Here is a 16,299-nt window from a genome sequence, read left to right as displayed (position 1 = left end):
TATACCTACGAATCCATCTGGTCCTGGGCTTTTGTTTGTTGGAAGTTTTTAAATCACATTTTCATTTTCAGTACTTGTGATTAGTCTATTCAGATTCTCTATCTCCAAAAAATACAAACATCTCATGTGGCTTTATATAAAAAAAAAACAAACAGCCTAATTAAAAAAGGGACAGAAGATCTAAAGAGACATTTCTCCAAAGAAGACAGATATATGGCCAAAAATCACATGAAAAGATGCTCAACATGACTGATTATTAGAGCAATTCAAATAGAAACTGCAGTGAAATATCACCTCACACCAGTCAGATTGGCCATCATCAAAAAGTCTACAAACAATAAATGCTGGAAAGGGTGTGGAGAAAAGGGAACCCTCCTACACTGTTGGTGGGAATGTAAATTTGTACAAGCACTATATAGAGGTTCCTTGAAAAATTAAATAGCTCTACCATATGCCCATTCCTGGGCATATAGCCGAAGAAAAGCATAATTTGAAAAGATACATGCACCCCACTGTTCATTGTAACACTATTTACACTAGCCAAGACATGCAAACAACCTAAATATCTATTGACCGAGGACTGGATAAAGAAGATATGGTACATATATACAATGCAATATTACTTGGCCATTTAAAAGGATGAAATAATGCCAGTTGCAGCAACATGGTTGCAGCTAGAGATTATAATATTAAGTGAAGTAAGCCAGGCAGTGGAAGATAAATATCATAGGATATCACTTATATGTGGACTCTCATAAAAATGATACAAAAGAATTTTTTGTAGGACAGAAGCATTTGAAAATTTCAAGGTCAATCTTTGGGTTACCAAAGGGGAAACTGGAGGGGAGGGAGATAAATTGTGAGGATGGGGTTGGCACATGCACACTACTGTATATAGGGTGTATATATAGTCCACACTGTTTGATATAGGTTATAGGTCCCTGCTGTACAGGGACCTACTATACAGCACAAGGAGGTCTACTCCATGTTTTGTAATAATCTATACAGGAAAAATGAATAGATATATGTATATGTATAACACATTTATTTTGCTATAAACCTAAAGCTAATATAACATTGTAAATCAACTGTACCCTAATAAAATATAAATAAAATTTAAAAAAGGAGATGTGCCATTTTTTTTAGAGAACTTTAGTATTATTGAGTTATATTTGCTGGAGAAAAAATAAATAAATAAAATGAATAGACCATAACAAATAACAACAAAAAACCTCACACCCCTTCCCAACATTTTCTTTGACAATACTGCACTGAAACCTCCATTCCTGTTATTACAGTATTCATTCTACTTACTATGCCATCCAACGATGAACTCATTGACAAAAGGAACATATCTAGAATCTTCCCCTGCTGATAAAGTACAGCACTTAAACTCAATAAAAGGTCTTCCAGGTTGTGTTACCCTTTGTGAAGCCTGGGAGATTTGTCATTTGACTACAGTTCTCCCAGGTAGGAAATAAGCCTTCAGCTTCTGCAGTAATTCCTGCCATGATGCTCTTGGGCCCTTGGGTAGACTGACTGAACTCTTCCATTTCTTCTTGCCTTTTCTCTTTAGGCCTAGTCGACTTGACTAGATTACAAATCTTGGAGGCAATGGCTATGCCTTATCTGTTTTTTATTTCCTTAGTTCTCTTGGTTCACTATTTATCAAGTGCCTACAATGTGCCAGCCACTGTTCTAGGCACTGGTGATACAACCATGATTGAAACAGAAGACATATGCATTATTCTGTGCATAGTCAGAGAGGCTGTTGATAAATGTTTGCTGTTGATACAAGTTATGATACTTCCCAGCCCTAATTATTTTGACGGATTCATGAACAGTGAGATTCTGGGCTGAAACTGACCTACTAAATTGGAGTCCAACATGCTATGACATAGCCCTGCTAGGCTGGTCATGGGTGGAGCCCTGGGATGCATGTGGGATATTGAGGTAAGGCAAATGCAGAAGGCAGGGAGAAGAAATCACACACTGAAACACATTCTAATCCTGGCTTCCAATGGGATTTTCATTTGTTATCGTCCTTACTTGTCACAATATATTTTGTGAGTAGGTAAAGCAAAAGCAAATGATATTCCTCTTTTGCAGTTGGAAAACCAGTGCCCAGGAACAAAATTTGCCTCAGGTAGTTTGCATAGCCTAGGGTTAATGTGTCCATTTCTCATTTCTCAGTCTCCCACTCTACTCATTGGATATCAGACTATCAACATGCAACATAGTTGGGCAAAACCGCCACAGTGACAGGCCCTCAAATCATTGGTGGCTATTCCACCAAAGGATAAATGATGGAAGGAATAACCTTTGAAGACTTCTCAGTAATATCTAACTAAATGAATAACAACTGGCAGTAGGGACCTCCGAGTGAAAACATCTTATTTTCGAAATTCATATCCCATTGAAATTCAGAAATAGTTCTTCAAAGTTCTCACTCATTTTTCTTCCATTAGAAGAATGATGACTGGCAGTATATAATGGAAATACTACATTTAATTCTTTTCTTTCACATTCTGGGGAGCTAACTCCTTCTAATTGATGAATTATTCTATGAAGAGAAAAGTAAAGATGCATTTCACCTAAATACTAGCTATTTATGCAGATATAATTTGGTCTTTATATTTTTGGCATCTTATGGAGTTCCTGCTATGGCACAGTGCGTTAGGAATCTGACTTGTGTCTTGGGTTGCTACAGAGGCACAGGTTCAGTTCCTGGCCTGGTGCAGTGGGTTAAAGGATCTGGTATTTCCACAGCTGTGGCATAGATTGCAGCTACAGCCTGGATTCAGTCCCTTGCCCGGGAACTTCAGCTACTGTAGGTGCAGCCTTAAAAAAAATGTATATATACTCTAGCTCCCATTGTGGCTCAGCAGTAACAAACCTGACTGTATCCATGACATTGCTGGTTCAATCCGTGGCCCCGCTCAGTGGGTTAAGGATCCGGTGTTGCCGTGAGCTGTGGTGTATATCGCAGACGTGGGTCAGATATGACGTTGCTGTGGCTGTGGGGTAGGCTGGTAGCTGCAGCTCCATCTGATTTGACCCCTAGCCTGGGAATTTCCATAAATGACGGGTGCAGTCCTAAATTTTTTAAAAAAGTATGTATACATATATATGTATATTTTAGCATCTTAGAAGATTAAAATTTGTAAGTGCTTATTGTAAAGACTGTGAATGTTCAATAAAAAAGAAAAATGGGAAATTTACTTCATAGGAGGCACTAATACCAGCCTCTGTGCAAGGACTGATTAAGTGTAAAAACAATGGGTAGAAAGCATTTTGAGGAAAGGGAGATATTTGATATTTGTCCAGATTTGTACATCAACCTCATTGCTATCAATTCACTTTTAGTGACTGTCTACTTTGCAGATGGTGCTCTGTTTAGGAATCTAAGACTTCATGTTGCCTTGCATCAGATTTCATTTATAAAGCATAGGATATAGTAGTAAGTTTGCAGAACATAATCCATAACAGTACAAAGAAAAACATGTCAATTTTCAATGGAAAAAATTATAGGAGAACTTTTATGAAAAAATAACTTTAGAATATTTTCATAAGGGTGTTGAATCATGTGTGTGAAAATGCTAATGTTTTAGGTTGACCCATATTTGACTTACATTAAGGGACGGGGAGAAGGGGTATGATGGATGCATGTGGGCTGTGGAGTCAGAGACCTGGCTTTTAGTCCTAACTCCTTCTGTTACTGTGTAACCTCAGCAGTTAAGCTTTGGGAACCTCCATTTTCTCATCTTTGAAGTGAAAAAAGCATCATGTGAAGAGGGTTGTTGTGAAGATGATTAGCAATATTTTAAGTGGAGAGTTTTCTGTGACATTTGACACACAATAGATGTTTAAACAAGCAAACAAATGTTAGCTAACATCTGCCTGTAGCTTAAGGTAAGGAGTAGATCAGAAGGCCAGCTAGAACACAGTAGTAGTTCCGGGGGGTGGACAACAAAACCAAAACCCAAACCCAAACCAAAAAATTCCCAAACTCCTGCACATACATATATATTATGCAAAAGGATGATGATATGGTAGTAAAATCCCATTAACAGTAATGTGAGGAAAAAATCCAAATGAAAAACCGAAAAGGAAAGGAGGTTAAATTCTTCCTCCATTTGAAAGGAAGAAAGAAATTCTAAAAGTTAAATATTAAACGTCTTCAGTGACTATTTAATCCCTAAGAAAAACCGGTGATGTAAATAGGGCAAACTCTGCCTTAACGGGCAGAGCTGAATTCCAGTACCACTTCTGACACCTACAGGGCGGAGCGTGTTAACCTGGGCAGGTTAACCATTCTCAGTGTGTTTTCTCCTTTACTAAATGACATAGGGAACTAGCATGAAAAACACCTAATGCCTTGAGACCACTGGTCTTGAAACTAGGATCCATCCAGACCATCCCAGGCCCACAGAAATATAATGTGAGACACAATTGCAAGCTGCATGTGAAATGTGAAACCTAGAAGCTACATTTAACAAAGGAAAAAGAAGCCAGGGGAGTTAACTTGAGTAATATATTTTCTTTAACTCAATATATGCAAATATTATCATTTCATCATATAATCGATATAAAAGTTATTACTGCATTTGCTGCATCTATTGAGATCATTGTGGTTTCTGTGGTTTGTTAATATAATGTATTCCATTGATTGATTTTCAGATGTTAAAACAATCTTGCACTTCTGGGAAAAATTCCTCTTGGTCATGGCGTGTGATATATTTATGTATATATATGTGTGTGTGTAATATATATATGTATATACATATGTGTGTGTCATATATATGTACATACATGTGAATATATGTATACCTTTGTATATATGTGTATACATATGCAAATATATATGTATCTATATGTATTTGGATTTGGATTGCTAATATTTCATTGAGGATATTTGCATCTATATTTGTATGGAATATTGATCTGTAGCATTCCTGTCATGTTTGTCTGGTTTGGGTATCAAGGTAATACTGGTCTCGTAGAATGAGTTGGGAAGTGTTCCTTACTCTAATTTTTTTGTAAGTGTGTGTGAAGTATTATTTTTTTTTTCTTTCATCTTTTTAGGACTGCACCCGTGGCACATGGAGGTTCCCAGGCTAAGGGTCTAATCAGAGCTACAGCTGCTGGCCTACACCAGAGCTACAGCAACGCCGGATCCTTAAGCCACTGAGTGAGGCCAGGGATCGAACCCCCAACCTCATGGTTCCTAGTCGGATTCATTACCACTGCTTCTTATTGGGAACTCCAAGGATTGGTATTAATTCATCTTTAAATGTGTGATAGAATTCGCTGCTGAAGCCATGTAGGACTAGACTTTCCTTTGTGGGAAGTTTTAAAATTGCTAATTAAATCTCTTTACTTGTATGTCTATTTAGATATTTTACTTTTTCTTATTCTATTCCAGTTGTTTGTGTTTTTCTGGAGATTTGTCTGTTTCATCTAGGTTATGAAATTTAGTGGAATATGATTATTCATAGTATTCCCTTACAATACTTTTTATTTTTATGAGGTTGATGCTGAGGCCCCCTTTTATTCTTAATTTCAGTCATTTGAGTACTTTCATGTTATTTGGTCAGCCTAGCTAAAGGTTCATTTTGTTGATATTTTTCAAAGCACTAACTTTTGATTTCATTGGTGTTCACAATTATTTCTATTCTGTATTTTACTTATTTGTGATCTAATCTTTATTGTTTTCTTCCTTCTGCTTGCTTTTGTTTTAGTTTATTCTTCTTTTTCTAGTTTCTTGAGGTAGAAGTTCAGGTTATTGATTTGAGATCTTTATTCTTCTTATAAATATAAACATGATAACTATGAGTTCCCCACTGTTGTTTTAGCTACATCGCATGAGTTTTGGTATGTTGTGCTTTTGTTTTCCTTTATCTCAAATTATTTTGTAATTTGCATTGTAATTTCTTCTTTGACTCATTTGTTAAGAAATTTTTATTTAATGTTCATGTATCTGTGAATATTTATCAAATTTCCTTCTGTTAAATGACTTTTCATTCTATTCCATTACATTATGGTCAAAGAATGTATTCTGTATAATTTAGATGCATGTAAATTTATTGGATGTTTAATGGCCTCCTAACATATATTCCTAGCATATCCTGAGAAGAAGTATATTTTTTGGTGTTTAGTAAGAGACAAAATGGACTTAGAGACAAAATTTGTAAGTAGAGACAAAAAATATATCTGTATATGTATATATATATATATATATATTTTATATATATGTGCACCTGAGAAGATATATATTTTTCTAGTTTTGACTAGAGTATTCTATAGATGTCTGTTATATTTAATTGGTTTATAGTGTTTATGTTTTCTCTTTCCTTGTTGACTGCCTGTCTGATTGTTCTACTCATTGTTGAAAATGGAGTAATTGAAGTTTTCGAATATTGTAGAATTCTCTATTTCACCCTTTAATTTATGTATTTTACTTCACATTTTAGGGGACGCTCTTGCTGATGCATTATGCTTATCATTATTTTGTCTTCTTGATGGTCTGACCCTTTTATTATGTCATTTTTTGTCTCTACTTACAAATTTTGTCTCTAAGTCCATTTTGTCTCTTACTAAACATCAATGTAGCTACTCCAGCTCTCCTTTGGATACTGTTTGTATGGTATATATTTTTCTATCCTTTTACTTTCAACTTACTTGTGTCTTTGAATCTGTTTTGTCTCTTGTAGATGTCGTGTAGTTGGATCACGTTTGCTTCACATGACCATTCTCTGCCTTTTGACTGAACAGAAACACACATCCTTATTAGGGGAACGATATCATTATTTCATAAACTGCACATTCATTGCTTTATTACAAATTAGTTACTGAGTACTAGCATATTGATTTATCTTGTTTTTATAATTTATGAAAAGGGATTAATTATTCATATTAGATCTATATTATTTTAATCTTGACTCTTTTTCATACTCTATCTTACAAGATTAATTTTGTCCCTTATTTCTTAATGTTTTTATAATATTTCTGGCAGTGGTGATTAGCATATCTGTTTGAATTGAAATAATAAAGGCAGAATTTTTCTGAAAGAAAGTATAATTTAGCTTATTGTTTGCTATGCACATTTCCATAAATTGACCAATTTGCCATGCAGCTCCATGGTTTTGATTTCATAGATCTGTATAAAATCCAGGGAGAAAGTATAATGGAAATGTGAGTTCAAAGAGAGAAAGGCCTAAAATTTCCAATATTACCAATATTGGAAAAAAAAAATTTACCAATATTTTTTCTTATATTTTAAAATAGCTGGTCATGAGTATTAAATTGTTATGATATTCAAATTTCATTGGATACATTTAAAGTGATACAGCAACTATATTTAAAGTGACAGTATTAAATATGTACTGAAAATTACCTCCTTTGTGACAATTTCAACTTATAAAAAATTTTTCGGGTAGCTTAAACTGTAGAAGACATTTAAAACTATTCACATATACAAGATATTGTTTATGTTTTCAAAATATCTCAGTTGTTTCTCAAGGAAAAATGTTTGAAGACCAGATCAAAGAACAAAGGCACTCTAAATTCATCATCTCGGTTTGCCTTACTTACTGCTGTGTTCCCAGTGCCACTCACATCCCCGTGATTGAATGAATGAATGTCCTGAATGGTTAACATTGCAAATTACATACTCTCTGCTTAAAGTAAAGATGACCCTGGAGGTGGAACTTGCCCTCCCTAGGTTAGGTACTTACTCGTCCGTAGGTAGGGAGAGCGGGGTCCTGATGGAAATGAGGAAAGTATACCTGCTCTCCTGACTTGAGAAGACAGCCTTGGTGTCTAGCTTTACCCTTGTCAGACCCCAGGAAAATGAAAGATTGAGACCTAGGTTTAAGGGAACTCAACAAAATGTTGGGATCCATACCGAATAATTATCTTGAATTCTACAAGCATTTTTTGACCGTCTACGTCTTGTCTGTCACTGTTAAGCACTGGGCATACAAAGCTGAAGACAGAGTGCATGAGGAGTACACTAAAGAAGTCTACTGAAGCAGGATAAATGGTGTAAGAGGGACATCTTAAGGTATCAGTTGAATCATTTGAAATTACTATTTTTTGACCATTTTAACCTACTAAAAATATGGTAAATCATATGGTTCAACCTACACAGTATGGGTAAATCTAGGTTGAGAACAAGAAATTGAAAGGGATTCTTGGTTTTTTTTAATTATAGTTGATTTATAATGTTGTGCTAATTTCTGCTATACAGCAAAGTAACCCAGTCATATAAATATATATGTATATATACATATATATTATTTTTTCATATTATTTTCCATCGTGGTCTATCCCAGGAGATTGGATATAGTTTCCTGTGTTATACCTTATTGTTTATCCATTCTAAATGTAAAAGTTTGCATCTACTAACCCCAAACTTACAGTCCATTCTACTCCCTCCCCCTCCCCCTTTGGCAACCACAAGTCTGTTCTCTATGTCTGTGGGTCTGTTTCTGTTTCGTAGATAGGTTCATCTGTGTGATATTTTAGAGTCCACATATAAGTGATGTCATATGGTATCTGTCTTTTTTTTTTACTTACTTCACTTAATATAATTATCTCTAGGTCCATCCATTCCATCCATGTTACTGCAACTGGCAACATTTCTTTATTTCTTTCTTTTTCTTTTTTCTTTTTTTCCTTTTTAGGGCTGCATCCACAGCATATGGAGTTTCCCAGGCTAGGGGTTGAATCAGAGCTACAGACGCCAGCCCGCGCCACAGCCACAGCAATGCCAGATCCAAGCCATGTCTGTGACCTACACCAGAGCTCGTGGCAACTCCAGATCCTTAACCCACTGAGCGAGTACAGGGATTGAACCCATGACCTTGTGGTTCCCAGTCATATTTGTTTCCACTGTGCCATGATAGGATCTCCTCATTTCATTCTTTATCATGACTGATTAGTATTGCATTGTGTATATGTACCATATCTTCTTAATCCATTCATCTGTTGAGGGACATTTAGGTTATTTCAATTTCTTGGCAATTGTGAATAGTACTGCTATGAATATAAGAGTGCATCTATCTTTTCAAATTATAGTTTTGTCTGGATATACCAGAAGTGGGATTGCTGGATCATATGGTAATTCTATTTTTAGAATTTTTAGAAACCCCCATACTCTCTTCCATAGTGGTTGTACCAATTTACATTCCTACCAACAGTGTAGGAGTTTTCCGAGAACCCCCTTCACAAAAAAAAAAATTCCAGAGGCATTCTTGTTAATCAGGGGAAGCACTATGTAGTCAGCAGCATTTGGGCTGGACATTGAAGGATGGAAAAGAAAGTTAAGAATGGAGAGGTAGCAGATAGCACACTTGAGATAACAAGATCAACAGGCACAAATGGAGAGGAGTAGAAACGTTGGATTCTGGAAAGGAACATTGATTTCTTTTTTGCTGAGGTCTGAGAAGCACGAATAAAAGTAGAAAGGAGGCTGAGATTTGAGTTAAGCATCCTAAGAAGTTGGCCTAAGAAGATGCTATTGAATCACTAATGGGAAACCACTGAAGGTTTACCAGAGCCAGTATTGTGAACAGATATGAGCCTTAGAAGAACTCAAGTGGCTGAATGTGGAATAAGTGGTGGGTAGGAAGGTTGAGACCAGAGGCCCAGAGACACCTAGGAAGCTCCTGCCATCGTCAAGATGAATGTGGTAGATGTGATAGGGGTTGAAAGTGGGACATAATGTTTCTCTGATAGAGCTGTCATAGTTAAGTCGTTGATTAGGTTGAGGGATTGGTTGAAAGAGATATGGGTTCTGGAGCAGGGGAAAGGAATCAGGATATCACTGGGGATATCCTGCAGTGAGGATAGAGTGCTGGGCTGTGAGTCTTAGTTGTTTTGTTGGTGCACTGTTGATAGCTGAAGTCTCGAAAGTAGACTCAGTCATCAGGGAAATTGGTCTAGGAAGAGCAGGGAAATAGTGGAAGGGGAAAAGGACAGAGCAGGGGATTAGGAATGGATGTTATCTCCATCATAACACTTGTTTATCTCAGTGCCCACCCTTCCTCTGTCTGTGAAGACCCCCAAAGGTGAGAACTAGATCTTGTCCATTCTTCAGCATCCTCAAAGCTCATACACAGTCAATGGGTAGCCACTTGAGTCCTTTCTGAATCATATCCTAACTTTATGGAAGGTGTTCTTTTTGGCCACGCCCATGGCAGGTGGAAGTTCCAGGACCAGGGATCAAACCCACGTCACAGCAGCAACCAGAGCCACAGCAGTGACAACAGTGGGTCATAGCCTGCAGATCCACCAGGGAAATCCTTAAGTATTTTCTAAGTTCTGGTCATTGTTCCAAGGGCCATGTAGGTGCCCTTCCGCTTCTTATTTTACAGATGAGAAAGCAGAAGCATGACCTTGTTCAAGGTCACAATTTTAGTGAGTAGGAGCCTAGATGTGAACTCAGGCAGTCTAAAACAGAGGCCACTGGCACATAAAGCCTGTGATCTGGAAAGAGCAGAGTCAGAGTGACATCTGCTTGGTACTTTAGACAATTTAGAGTTTCTTTCATTGTCAGTTCTAAGACCCTCGAGGTAACTGTGAGATGGAGGGAGGGGGAAACAATCTTATTACTGAATAAAAGAAAGTTAAAGTCACGTGAATTCATGAGGAAACACCCCCAGTAAGTGGCAAAACGATCAACTTCTGAATTACAACCCTGTGTTCCATTTCAGTGTTTCTCCCTGTGAACTGTCTGTCCTGTGGTTCAAGAAGACAGAATACCTCAGCAAGCGGCTGGAGAGAGGGAAAAGCAGAAAGACCTCTTGACTAGCTGGACGTATTTCCTTGAGGCGCTTTGGAACTTAGTTCTGGTAAGACTATAAGATGTCTGTGAGTCAGACTTACTTGTGAATGCTAATATAAGCATGGATGTGAATAGTCTCTTTTATTAATAATCAGGACTGCTCAATACGTAGGCACAATTCAAGTGTAAAAAAACAGTTTATTGATTTTTGATGTAAATGGAGAGAGATAACCTATTGACTCATCTATTCCCCCTTCTTGGGGACATAAGCTAGAATCTGTCCTTAGGCATCAAGTCAGGGGCCCCTCTACAGTCTAACAGACCCAACCTCTCTAGGGCCTCTGTAGATCATTTACTAAGGAGGATAAGAGTTGCCACCTTTTTTTTTTTTTTTTTTTTTTAAGGGCTGCACAGGTGGCATATGGAGGTTCCCAGGCTAGGGGTCAAATTGGAGCTACAGCTACTGGTCTATGCCACAGCCACCGAGTCGCATCTGTGACCTACACCACAGCTCACAGCAATGCCAGATCCTTAACCCACTGAGCAAGGCCAGGGATTGAACCCGTAACATCATGGTTCCTATTTGGATTCATTTCCACTGCATCCTGCTGGGAACTCCCAGAGATGCCATCTTAATAGGAGAATGGAAAAGAGAACGGTGGATGCTGAATTTCTATAGACATTTGTCTAACCTAATCCCCCACCATACATAGCTCTCCTTTGATGGCTGGTCTCCTTCTGTAGGAGAGACTCCCAAAAGATTTCAAGGGAACTGAAAATGAGATTACTAATAAGCTTTATATTTTTATTCAGCTCATTTCAGTTTTTTTTTTTTTAAATGTGCCAGTGGCCCCAATATATTCTGCCTTGTTTGAATTTTATGAGTCTTAGGTAAGGTTGGCCTGTCATTTCCCTGCCATTATACAAGATTAGTTATCTTGCCATGTTTCAGCATTGCTAAAATAGACTCTGAAGCAGCCACTGCTACAAAGGATTCATAGATGAGAAATCTCCTATTTTGTACATTAAGGGTAGACATGTTTATTTATACTGAAAGTGAAAGTATATCCTCAGTGTGACCAATATATTTAGTCCCTTAACTTCTCAAATAAGCGATGGTATGGTAATTATAACAGGAGCAACTTCATTCTTCCTGTTTAAGGAAGGAATTTAGTTATTCTTGTCTGTACTATTAACTAACACATGATATTAACTATTAACAACTTATCATATTAAATATTAACATGTATTGGTGTTAGTTGAAACATTTAATCCACTTTACAGTTACAGGATAAATACTATTATTTCCTCACATTATAGGTAAGTGAATTGAGGCTCAGAAGTGTTAAGCTACTTGCCTGAAATCACACAGCTAATGTAGAATCAGAATCCCAAAAGTCTTGATCTTAATCCACTGTGCTAAAAATGGTGTGAGTCTCATGATTTTGTCTCCACGAAACTGGAAAAGACTTCTGAGAAGTGGCAGGAACTTAGAAAATCTTCCAAAGATGGAAGTTAATTTGGGAAAATGGAGAGCTAGAGAATTTACAGTGTTTGCAAATGAACTCTCTTTTGAGGGATTCTTCTTCCACTTGTCTTGGACCTTAGAGTCTCATTGCGATCTGAAGCAGTGTCTCTCTATGCAGCACAGGCATGTTGGTTTCTTGTCTACAGGAAGCTGACGGTTTTGGGCGAGGATGGTTTTCCTGTTGATCTTACTGAAACCGACAACCATAGATTCCCTTTGTTTCATTCATGCCCACTGATGGTGCCACTCTTCTCAGTCAAACAAACACCATACGAATGGGTACCATTCCTTCTTTGTTCCCTTTGTCCCTTCCTTCCCTTCCCTATGTCAATGAGATTAGGTAAACTAGCCAGACTCTGTGCCAGATGTTGATGATTAAAAGAAGGCATGTGTAACTAAATAAGACAAGGGTTCCCTTTTAAAAAGACTCAAGTATGGCTTTAAAAATGGCCATCTGTTTGTGGTATAAGTAGGTACAAAAGAAGAGATGCTTACTTCCACCTGGGGCATTAAGAAAGGCTTCACAGAAGAGGTTAGTACTTGAACTGTCTTAAAAGATGTATAGGTTGGGGGTAAGATGGTCAGAGGGAAATAAAAAGAGCATTCCAGGAAGAGGCATCATCAGCAAGAGTAGCAAAGGATTGGAGGAGGACAACTGTAGGTCTTGGAGGAAGTGGTGGGAAGGTTGCCAGATGGGGAAAGACATGAGGGGAGGCCATAAGAACAGGTTGGAGAAGCAGGCAAAGGCCAAACCACATGTGCAAAAGAGAGGAAAATCACTGAATATCCATCTCCAGGACCTAAACCCAACACAACACCTATATATGGTGATGTTGCTTAAAAAAAATTCCCTGAGGTTCACCAGTAAGATTTGAGCTTCAAGGATAATGGATACTTTTATCAACATGTTCCATGAGGCTTCATATACATCCTGGCAAGATTCACACACCATCTTCTGTGATGAGAGATAGCTAGTATGAACTAAGGATCAGTTTGATCTTTGACATAAGATGGAAGTAAATTTTTTTTTTGTCTTTTTAGAGCCACACCCATGGCATATGGAAATTTCCAGGCTAGGGGCTGAATTGGAGCTGCAGCTGCTGGCCTATGTCACAGCTACAGCAATACCAGATCCGAGCCGCATCTGCGGTCTACACCACAGCCAACGGCAATGCCGGGTCCTTTACCCACAAAGCGAGGCCAGGAATGGAACCTGCATCCTCATGGATACTAGTCAGGTTCCTTACCACTGAGCCATGATGGGAACTCCATAAATAATTTTAACAATCACTCCAGAACTTTTGTACAAGTACCTGCTTTCAGTTCAAATTTAATGCAAAAGGATATTACCAAGATTCAATTTTTTTTTTTTTTTTTTTTGGTCTTTTTGGTCTTTTCGGCATTTCTTGGGCCGCTCCCGCGGCATATGGAGGTTCCCAGTCTAGGGGTCCAATCTGAGCTGTAGCCACCAGCCTACACCAGAGCCACAGCAACGCAGGATCTGAGCAGCGTCTGCAACCTACACCACAGCTCACGGCAACGCCGGATCGTTAACCCACTGAGCAAGGGCAGGGACCGAACCCACAACCTCATGGTTCCTAGTCGGATTCGTTAACCACTGCGCCACCATGGGAACTCCTCAAGATTCAATGTTAAAGACTAGTTTTATTTGATTCCAAATATATATATGTATTTTTAACAAATACCTAGTATTTACTGTCTGCCAGACACTGTTCTAAGCATTTTGCAAATACTAATTCTTCCAATGACCTAACAAAACAGTGAGTGTCAGGTACTGTCATTACCCCTGTTTTGCAAATGAGGAAAAGATAGTGGAGTAACTTGCCTGAAGTTACAAAGCTAGTAAGTAGGGGAGCTGGGAATTAAGTGCAGGCATCTTATTCCAGCTATGCTAGATCATGTCTTTGTTTTTAATTACCATTTATCTATTCTTTTAGTTTTTTTTTTCAAATTAAATTACTAAATAGGTTTTGAAATTCCTTTGGCCACTCATTTAACTGACATCACACCCTATTATACAAACAGAATTCAATGCAAAAGTTATATTTTCCTATTTTTATACAATACTTATTTTAGATTGGTGGTAGTTCTCAACCCTTGCTACATATTAGAATCACCTAGGGAGCTTTTTAAAAAATTATTTTTGGCCCGAGTCCTACCTCCAGAGATTCTGATTTAATTGGTTTGGGTGAAGCCTGGACGTAGTATTTGAAAAATTCCCCAGGTGATTCTAATATGCATCCAGGGCTGAGAACTGATGATATGGATGGGTGATTTATTGATTGATAGGTGCTTTAGGCACTACGCTATGTCTTTTACACCCTATTTTACACATTATTGTCATTTCACTTGGCAGCCTGATTAGATAGGTGTTATAATTATTTATATTTTGCAGATGAGGAAATTGAGGAACCAAAAGGTTATATCATTTGCCCAAGATCACACCCCACTGAATAGTAGAGACAAGATGTATGAGGTGAAACCACATTTTCTTAATCAGAACCACTGTGCATCCTACAGCATAAAAGTAGTTAATCTACTCTGTCATAAATTAATTGATCAAATTCTGAAATGTATTTATTTATATGTTAGTGCTAAGACTCTGAAAATCAGAATAATTGAACTATCTGTTCATTCAGTCTCTTAAATATACTTTTTAAACCAAATCATGTATAATTATATTCTTTTTTGTCATAAATGTGTTTTATATTAGATAATATATTGTTATATATGGCATACATTTGTTACATTAATAGACTTTTTTCTTTCTCCATATGAATGCATACAACATTCTAAATAAGTCTCAACACCCATAAACATCTTATTAAGACTATTGAATGTTTTCTACTCCTGCTGAGGAGAAAATAATACAAAAGCGATTTATCCTTGGTAGAAAAGATTTGCGTTACCCTGTGTGAAGAATATTCTCACCATTGACAACATCCTACAGCTGATATGTTTTAAGCACATGTGCTACATGCCAAGTGAAGCGTTTTCTACTTTCCATGCATTATATTAGTAATACATTTAATGCATTAATTCTTCTCAACGCATCAGTACATTAAATATTCCCACACTCACATATCTAGCTCAGGACTCCCTTCTGAAGCATGAACTTATTTATCCAGTTGCCTACCTGATAGCTCCACCCAAATGTTTTATAGATATCTCAAACATAACATGTCCATAAAGAAACTCTGAGTGCTACTCCATTTTTTCCTCCTTCAGTCTCTCTTATCTCAGTAAATGGTTCCATCATCTATCCTCTTGCTTCAGGCCAGAAACCTTGAGCTCATTCTTGATTCTTATTGCTGTCCTTCAAAATGGTCTTGGTGGTTTCATCTCCATAGTGTATCTCAAGTCCATACACTTGTCTACGCTGCCACTGCCACCACTATTGTTCATTTATCAGTATATCTCGGACCATTGCAATAGCCTTGTAACTAGTCTCCTTGTTTCCTCACCTGCTCTTTTATAATCCACTCTCCACCTTGCACCTACAGCCAGGGCTGCATTCAGGTTCACCATGCACTTGCTTAAAATCTTTCAACGGTTTCCATGCCTTGGCCTGCTAGGTCCTTCCTGCACTACTATCAACTCCCAGCACGTCCCCTTCTCTCACTGTTTGCAACCACATTGGTCTTTGAATCACACTGATTTTCAACCACTCTGAACTTCTTCCTTGACTCAACAGATTCTTCTCCCAACTGCATGGCTGACTCCTCATCTTTTAAGTCTCATCTAAAATGTCATTTTTGCAAACTGTAGGAGTTTGGGATTACTGGATGTAAACTATTACATTTAGAATGGCTAAACAACAAGGGCCTACTGTATATAGCTCAGGGAACTCTATCCAATTTCCTGGGATAGACCATGATGGAAAATAATATGAAAAAAGAATGTATACATATATAGAGCCGAGTCACTCTGCTGTACATCAGAAATTGGCACAACATTGTAA

The 16,299-nt window shown here is 37.6% G+C and overlaps 1 long non-coding RNA gene across 1 annotated transcript in view; it reads left to right on the top strand.

The window, feature by feature from the left end:
• LOC102158082 overlaps positions 5,172-16,299 on the top strand; it is a 367,968-nt gene continuing 356,840 nt past the window's right edge. Inside the window, exons 1-2 of the long non-coding RNA XR_002346368.1 lie at positions 5,172-8,065; positions 10,719-10,856. This is a non-coding gene — a long non-coding RNA (uncharacterized LOC102158082). The remainder of the gene's footprint in view (positions 8,066-10,718; positions 10,857-16,299) is intronic.

The sequence above is a fragment of the Sus scrofa genome, chromosome 8, assembly GCF_000003025.6.
Source record: "Sus scrofa isolate TJ Tabasco breed Duroc chromosome 8, Sscrofa11.1, whole genome shotgun sequence".
NCBI classification, from domain to species: Eukaryota; Metazoa; Chordata; class Mammalia; order Artiodactyla; family Suidae; genus Sus; species Sus scrofa.
Note: the sequence above shows the minus strand (reverse complement) of the source record. Positions and strands in the feature narration are given on the sequence as shown.